The following is a 7,939-nucleotide window of genomic DNA, read 5'->3' on the forward strand; positions in this document are numbered from 1 at the left end:
GCACTGGGTGGTTTTTTTTTGCTTCATTGCTAATGAATCTGAGGGTTGCTTTTCTGTCAGATTAGTGGCCTTACATTGTAATTCTGCGTTGAAAAGGCTGTGAAGATGGCAGCCTACTGGGGAGAGGGGAAGGATTCCCAGCAAGTCTCTCTCGTGGTCTGTCTTTGTAAGTGAAAAGATGTCTCTTCTAACTGCCAGCCCCACAGACAGTCTGGGCTCTTCCAGCCTGTGTCCTAGGGTGTGCAGCCAGTGGCTAGAGGGATTGAGCAGGTGTGACAGGGCTGCTCTGTAGCAGTGATGGGTAGTGGGAGGGAACAGTTCAGTGTTCAGGCCCTCTGCCCTGGTGACGATGGGTGAAACAGCAAAAGCTCAGCTTGATTCTGCTGGACAAGTCTTAGCTGTGTTTTCTGGGGCAGCACGGGACAGTTTGTCCTTCCCTGCCCTTGTCTAAGCGGTGTTCGGCACTGATTCAGCTGCAGGCCTCGCTGACACCCATTGTCAACAGCAGGTAATTTTCAGTGCTGACAAGGTGCTAGAGCCCGGCCTGAGTTTGTGGGGCTGGTGGAGAGAAAACCCTTCTGCCTTGTAATAGGAACTCGTGACTTGGAGTCAGTGGTACACGCGCCCTCGGCTCACGTGCTGTCCTCCTCACAGGTGCATCTGTGTTGACCTGCGCTTGGGGGCTGTGGTGTGACACCTCAGCTCTGGGGCTGTATTTTACTGCTGCCCTGAGTGCTGCTTTGCTGGTAGGAGGCCTGGCTCCTGTAACCTAGGCTCAGAGGAAATAGCTCTGGCCTCATTCCTCTGCACCAAGCCGGGCCGGTTTACACAGGGCTAATGTGGTCTCCAGTCCTGTCTGGAGCTGATCATCTCTCTGCAAGGACTTTACTGGGCTGCGAATAAAGAGCAGGATAACACAGTGCCCTGACATCCCCCTCCCCCAGCAGTCAGGATGGCTTGTTTTTTTGACAATTAAAGCCTTAAACAATTGGTTTGACGAGCCATAACCGTACCCCTTGGCTTCCCAGTGCTGCCTCGTTGTTCCTCTCTCATGTGGGGGGTTTTGACTGGCTGTTTTGACAAAGTGGATTGTGACTCCTTATTTAAGACACTGATGTGTGGGCATGGTGCTCTCATGTGACTTGCCACCCACCCCATCACATCTCCCCTGAAACTGGGAGGCAGCTGAGGCTAGGAAACCTCTTGGTCTGTTTCCCTAAGTGCTCACAGTTTCCATCTCCCCGCAGGTGACGCAAATACTGAGCAAAAATAGTTACCCTTCAGCCGGAGCCTGGTAATGAATGGGTAAGAAAAACAGACCTGAGCCCACCCTCGTCTGTGAGCCGCACCAAGAGTCACTGTGCTGGGGGATGGCGCCCTGTGTTGGCGTCTCTGGCTCCCGTCTGGACAGAGCAGCAGTGGGTGGTTGTGCTCCAGAGCATCAATTGAACAAGCCTGGTTTGTTTTTCCCAGCAGAGGGAGCCAGTGCACTCCCTGCGGAGCCTGTATCCCTCAACCAGTGCCTCCAGCCGCGCACTGCCCTAGGACAGTGCCCCAGCTCACTATTCTTTCGTTCAACACGTTTTCTCATTGGCTTCCAGCCCTCCCCCAAGCTGTCTGCAGACCAGATGTGTGCCAGTGAAGATCTCTACTTCAGGGTCGGCTTTGGTTCCTCCCTGTTGTCCCCTCACATCCAGGCTCCTGCCAGTCTCTGCTGTTTGCCCTCTCTGTCCTCACAGCTCATGCTGTAGCTCCTGTACCCTTCCCCTCTCCAGCCCCTGTTCCCTCCTCTCTCCGCTCCCTTCCACACACTGCAGCAAAGGTTCTCTTCCTTGGTGGCTCTGTGCATGGACAGCCCCAGCTTCCCCACATGCCTGTAGTGGGGATGGTACCAGCAGTGTTACAAACCTTGTCTGTGACCCTGAGCTGTGAGTCTTTACAAACAGGCCCAGGGTGTTTGTGTGTCTTTCCTGTTCACGTGGCTCAGACCTGCTCCGGGCCTTGCATTCCTGCTAGAGTTGCCTTCCCTGTATGTACCCTTGCTCTCCATGACTGAGTATATGTTCTTAATTAAACATGCTGCTGCCTCAGGAAAGAGCTGATGTGGCTTTAGATAACCCTGTAGCCAGCACGCTGTATTACCTTTTGTCCGGAGTGCTCTGACACCCCTTCCCTGCCCGGGTCCAGTCTCCCAGCTGGCTAGTTGCTCTGTGGGAGGAGGAGGAGGAACAACATCCCTTTTTTCCCCTCCCAGGATGACAGAGTAACCAGGCCACCTCACAGCCTCGGGGGAGCGGGAGCTTCCCCTCCATCACATCCAATCAGCTCTAACCTGGATGGCGAGTTCCCTGGGGCAGGGACTGTCTGTATTCTCTCACCAAGGCCCTGCCCAGTTGGGGGCTGTATGGAAATGTCCATATTACGACCAGCTGCCCGTCCTGTGGAGGAAGGACTGGACTGTCTGAAGGGGCCAGGTAGAGCAACATTGTGCATGGTGTGGTCTTGTGACTAAAACGCTGCGGCCAGCTGGTACCGCCATGTCCACCGGAACCCAAAGAGCCTTGCTGGCCACTGCCTGTCCTTGCAGGATCCCAATGGCGCGACTGCCAGCCATGGCAATGCAAACGGTGCCGGCATCGGGAGGGGTAATAACCAGGCTTTTTATTGTCATCAGACATTGTTTGGCGTCCTTATCTGCGTAGTGTGCTTGGCTTGGCAGTGACGTCAGCAACAGCCTGGCTTGCGTGGGTTGGAGTGGCTTGCGCTAGAGCCATTCTGGGTTGGAAGCCCCGAGGTGCTGTGTGGAGCTGGAGGAGTTCTTGAACAAGTGCCAGGAGGGAAATAGCTGTGATTGCCGTGCCGTTAGCTAGGTGAGAACCGTGTCTCCGGAGCGCCTCGCAAACAGCAGCTGAGCCACTCAGCCAAGCCAGGGGTGAGACCAGGCGTTTGGCTTCCCCGGCTACCTGTTTTCTCCACCTGCTGTGCTGTGTCTGACACCTAGGCTGCAAGCTGTCTGGGGCAGGAATGGTCTGTGCCACACACAGCACAATGGGGCCCTGTCTCTTGCCTGGGGTTCTCAGGGGATACCACTCCCGCCAGCTGGATTGACGTGGGTTGTTCTCTGGCCTGGGTTACACAGGAGGTGAGACTAGATGGTCCCCTCTAGCCTTCACATCTATGGAAAACATCATTATCGTCATTTCCAGAGAGGGCCTGGAGAGCAGAAACTAGCCCATGGTCACACAGGAGGGAACAGAACCCAGGCATCCTGATGCTCCGGACCGGCTCTAACCAAAAGACTCCACTCCCTTCCCTTCATATTTCTTCACAGCCAAGGAAGAACTCCAAAGATCTTCTGTATGTAAAGCAAAGGAATTGGTACACATGGAAAGTACAACCTCCGCCCCTCAGCTCGGAGGAAGGAGAACTGCAGTGTGTGTGCTGCAGGCCAGGGTTGGGAATAAAGCACAAGTTGGGGGGGTGCTGTCAAATGGAGCGGGAAGAAGGAAAGAGCAAAGCTTGAAGAATCACAGCGCCTTCACTTTGGGCTTTGCCAGAAAAGTGTCAGAAAGTTGCCCAAAGAGGCTTCTGCTTCCCTGGGCTAGAAAAGAGAACCAGGAGCAGGCAGATAACAGGCAGCCAGTTCCAACAGCCCTGCTGCGGAAACCTACACTCAGTTGTAGTTGAGACAAGATGGAAAGGATACCTCCCCCCTGGTCCATGGCAGGAGGGTACTCTGCGTGCACAGGGGTTCGGTGGCTGACACCGAGGCAGGGAGCTGCGCAAAGCCCAGCTGTGCGGAGCCTGCTGGGTGGGTGTGGGGGATGGTTGCCGGGTAGGAGAAGCAGTGGGATCAGGTTTCACCCATTCCCACTGTAATGACACAGGAGTCTGGACTCCCACTCTGCAGCAGCAGCCACCTGGGATGGAGGCCCCACACTGAGACTCAGCTGTGTGGGGCCTGTTTGGAGCCTTCCTGTTCACACTGTGGGGCACTGTCCCAGCCAGGAGGGTGCATTGCTCCCGCGCTGAGCCCTGGCTGGCCCTTTGGATGCTCCCAGGGCAGTGGCTTGTCAGAATCCAGCGGAGGCTCTGCTGCTGCGCCAAGGGTTGGGGTTAGGCAGGTCTCTCTGGGCTGATCAGGTGCCCTGCAGCTCTGAGATCACAGCTGCAGCTGGTCACACTGATTACAGGCTAATTGGCCTGGGGAAGGTGGAGCGTAAGGGGCCCTGGGCTGAGATAAGGGCACTATCAGGCCATGCACACCCAGCTCAGACCTGCTCATGGGGGAGGAAAGAAGCTTGGGGCTTTTTTTAAAATGTCATCGGTGTCATTTCAGTTTGATCAATTCTGACCCCTTGTCTCTGGGGAGCCCTGAGTCTGGGTACGTGTGCTTTAGGGGACTGATTGTACATAAGATTAGGGCTGGAGCTCCAGGAGGAAAGTGACCTGCATCACACCAGGAGCTGAGAACAGGAAGCTGAGAACTCCCGCAACCAGGTCACTGAAAACACATGAAGAAAAGGAGGACTTGTGGCAGCTTAGAGACTAACCAATTTATTTGAGCATGAGCTTTCGTGAGCTACAGCTCACTTCATCGGATGCATACTGTGGAAACTCCACAGTATGCATCCGATGAAGTGAGCTGTAGCTCACGAAAGCTCATGCTCAAATAAATTGGTTAGTCTCTAAGCTGCCACAAGTACTCCTTTTCTTTTTGCGAATACAGACTAACACGGCTGTTACTCTGAAACCTGAAAACACATGGTTCCCTTAAAAAGAAAAGGAGTACTTGTGACACCTTAGAGACTAACAAGTTACTATCCTTGTCAGGAGCTCAGGGCTCTGGGACTCCTCTCGAGCAGGGGGTGGCATCACCATGCTCCTAGCGCAGAGCAGGGAGCACGCCCTGCCAGGAAGCAGCAGCATGAGGCAGGCATGACACTGCATGTTGCCTGGGTAGGCGAGTGACTCTGCTGTGGATGTGCTGCGCAGCTGGGACCTGCTTGAATTTTTCTGCTCCGTCTGCCTTGCGAAAGGGTTCAGCTGAGCCCTGGGATTTGAGGCCCTTCTCAGCAGTGTGGTTAATTTTGAGTTTCTAATGGGATCTGTCCACCCCCAAGATACACACGGCAGGGCCCAAAGCCTTCCCCATATGTGCAGAGGCTGGGGCAAGCCCAGGATGCTACCCTGCCAGTGCCAGCCCAGCCAGATATATGGTTCCCCAGAGCGTGTAGTTGATTGAAACGTGCGACCCAGTCTTGCGCAGGGGAGGCCTGGGGACCATGACCAGATGCTGAGAGGCGCTGAGTTCAGTAGGTGCTCAGCCCTCCTCCCTGCTCAGCCCCTTCGCAGCCCCTCCGTCTCCCTGCCATGAACTCTGAGCTCAGAGGAGGTGGGTTCTGGCAGCACGGGCTGGAGCTAATAAGCGAGAGTGGAGCGCTCAGCAGAGCAGCGTTCCCTTTGATTCGTGACCTCATCCCCCAGGAGAGCGACTGCCCAACTGGCAGCCGAACACATCGGAAAATAGATTAGGTTGCTTCATTAGAGCGGGCCGTCAGAGCAGGGCCGGCACCGGCACCAGGGGCCACGGAAATGTCACCCTGATAAGACCCTGCGTGGTGTGTACAATCCCTGAGCTCTAGGGACCAGCTCTCCATGAAGGGCTGGGAGTTTGTATTCTCAGCCCACGTCGGACTCCCACATGGTGTCCCAGGGTTAGGTCAAGAGGAGGTGGCTGGAAGGTGCCTGTCTCCGCCGTGCAGCAGCCACTCCCCTTTCAGCTGTGGCGAGTATGGGGCTGGAGTCTGAACTCCTTGCGGCATGATGGGACAACACCAAGGCAAACTCCCTTTGCCTAGACCCTCTGCCAGCATGACTCCCCCTCCTTGGGTGGGAGAGGGGTGTTCATCCTCCATGCTCATCAGGGCTTGGCCCCTCTGCTGAGGCTGCTGACAAGAGGCCTGGCCCCAGAAGTGGCTTTTGTGATGGGGACACCTGGCTGCCAGAAGCTGAGCTGAGGTCCCCAGGCGACTCAGTGCACACGGACTCCTGAGCCCCAGCAGCTCCAAATATGGCACAGTGACCTGGAGGCAAAGAGGTCTGGTGCCCCAGTGCCAGCCCTGCCCTCCAGTGTTAACACAGACATCCTGTTAGCTCTGAAGCTGACAATGTATCCCAGGAACTCAAATGCCAGGTGAGCTCCCTGTTTTCCACCTGGTCATCAAACCCAGGCTCTGTGCAGCCTTCTAGACCCACGCTGGGTTTGGTCCCATTTCCATGCACTGGGCCAAGCCCCATAGCTTATATAACAACATTCACCTAATGCTTGGTGGTGGTGTCAGTGCTGAGAAGGGAGAGAGGAGAGGGAATCTGCTTTTCCTCTGCCCGGGGTGTCGGACATCTGTGCCAGAACTGGTTGTGCGGCTGGACGAGCAGCACAAGTGGCCGTGCTGCGCCTGCGCCATTGGGAGGTGGCAGCAGTCCCGACGCACCGGGTTTCTCTCACAGAGGGTGGAGTTCTTTCCCCATGTTATTTTGGAAGCCATTGGCTTGCACCAGTTGGTGCCAAGATCAATATCCCCCAGCCACATGTTCTAGTGTCCCTGTCTCTGAGCTGCAGATTATTCTCACAGGGCAGCTGCAGAAAAAGCTGCACCCTACCTGTGTACGTCAGGCTGAGGATCCCTGGCTTTGCTAAAAGCCACCGCCAGGACAGGAGAAGAGTGAAAGCAATTACTGGGAACTAAGCCGGGAACTTTACAAACCTGACATATGCTGCAGGAGCAGGGAAGCTGCAGCCTCATTCCCGCAGCTTTGCCGGGCCCTAGAGGGGAAGGTAAAGCTTGGACCAGGCATGCTGCTTCCTCTGGCTGCCCTTCACTGCGGGCAAACACCTGACTGGCTTTGTGCCCAAACGGGTATTTGGCAAGTGAATTCACTGGGAAGGGAAGTCGGGCCAATGCCTGTCTGAATGCTCCACCACGGGAGCTGTGTGACCCGCAGGGACAACCTACCCCCTCGGGGTGGATCGCTAGAAAAATGTCATCTCCTGTTCCCTCCTGTGCAGAGCGAGCTCACATCATTCTGCAGAGCTGAGCACCCAGGTGTGTGGTCTGTCACAACCAGGACCCCACTCTGCCATAAGAACATAGCGTTTGCCAGACCGGATCAGCCCATTGGTTCAATGGCTCTGGCTTCAGAACACAGCAACCCCCCTCCTCCCCTGACCTGGGCATTGCTGAGCGGGCAGCTATTCCACCCAGCCATGTTTCTGCAAGCTGCCTGTGCCCATTCTCCCAGCAGCCTCTGCCCCTGGGGAGCAGAGGGGTGGGCTGATTTCTTCTCCCAGCTCACACACCCAAGCTACGTTAGCAATTTTCAAGCAAGGAGAGAGAGCGGGTCTCAACAAAGGGGGTGCTGGGGGGAGAAGTCATGTCCAATCCACTTGTTCACTGAGCAGGGGGGAGGTGACGCTATCAGGAACCCGCCAGTGTTCAGGGGATTTGCAGTTTGATCCCAGACCTATCCAGGGCCTCTGCAGAAACAACATTTCATTAAATGTTTCTCGACACCCCCCCACCCCACCATCCCCCGCCCCCCAGTTAAGGGGATTTGCAGTGCTGCACATTGACTAGTGCTGGGTTATAAACTTTAGCTGCTGCTCCAAGGATCTGTGTATAATGTCCTGGAAATGTGGGTTTAGTGGCTTTAATCTGGGTGGACACTGCTGGGCTGAAATAGTTTCTCTTATCGTTTAGTAGAAACAATCTGACTTTAGGGGAAATAAATTAATCGGAGCTACAATTGCTTTGTATTTTGTGTCAACAGCTCCACAGAACTGTTAAACAAACGGAGAGCACCTCCCAGCTTAACCGTAAAGGCAACAGGTGCTTGTCCGTATACGAGATAAAGGCTGCTGGTCCAGGCCATACACTTG

The sequence above is a fragment of the Chelonia mydas genome, chromosome 27, assembly GCF_015237465.2.
Source record: "Chelonia mydas isolate rCheMyd1 chromosome 27, rCheMyd1.pri.v2, whole genome shotgun sequence".
Taxonomy (NCBI): Eukaryota; Metazoa; Chordata; order Testudines; family Cheloniidae; genus Chelonia; species Chelonia mydas.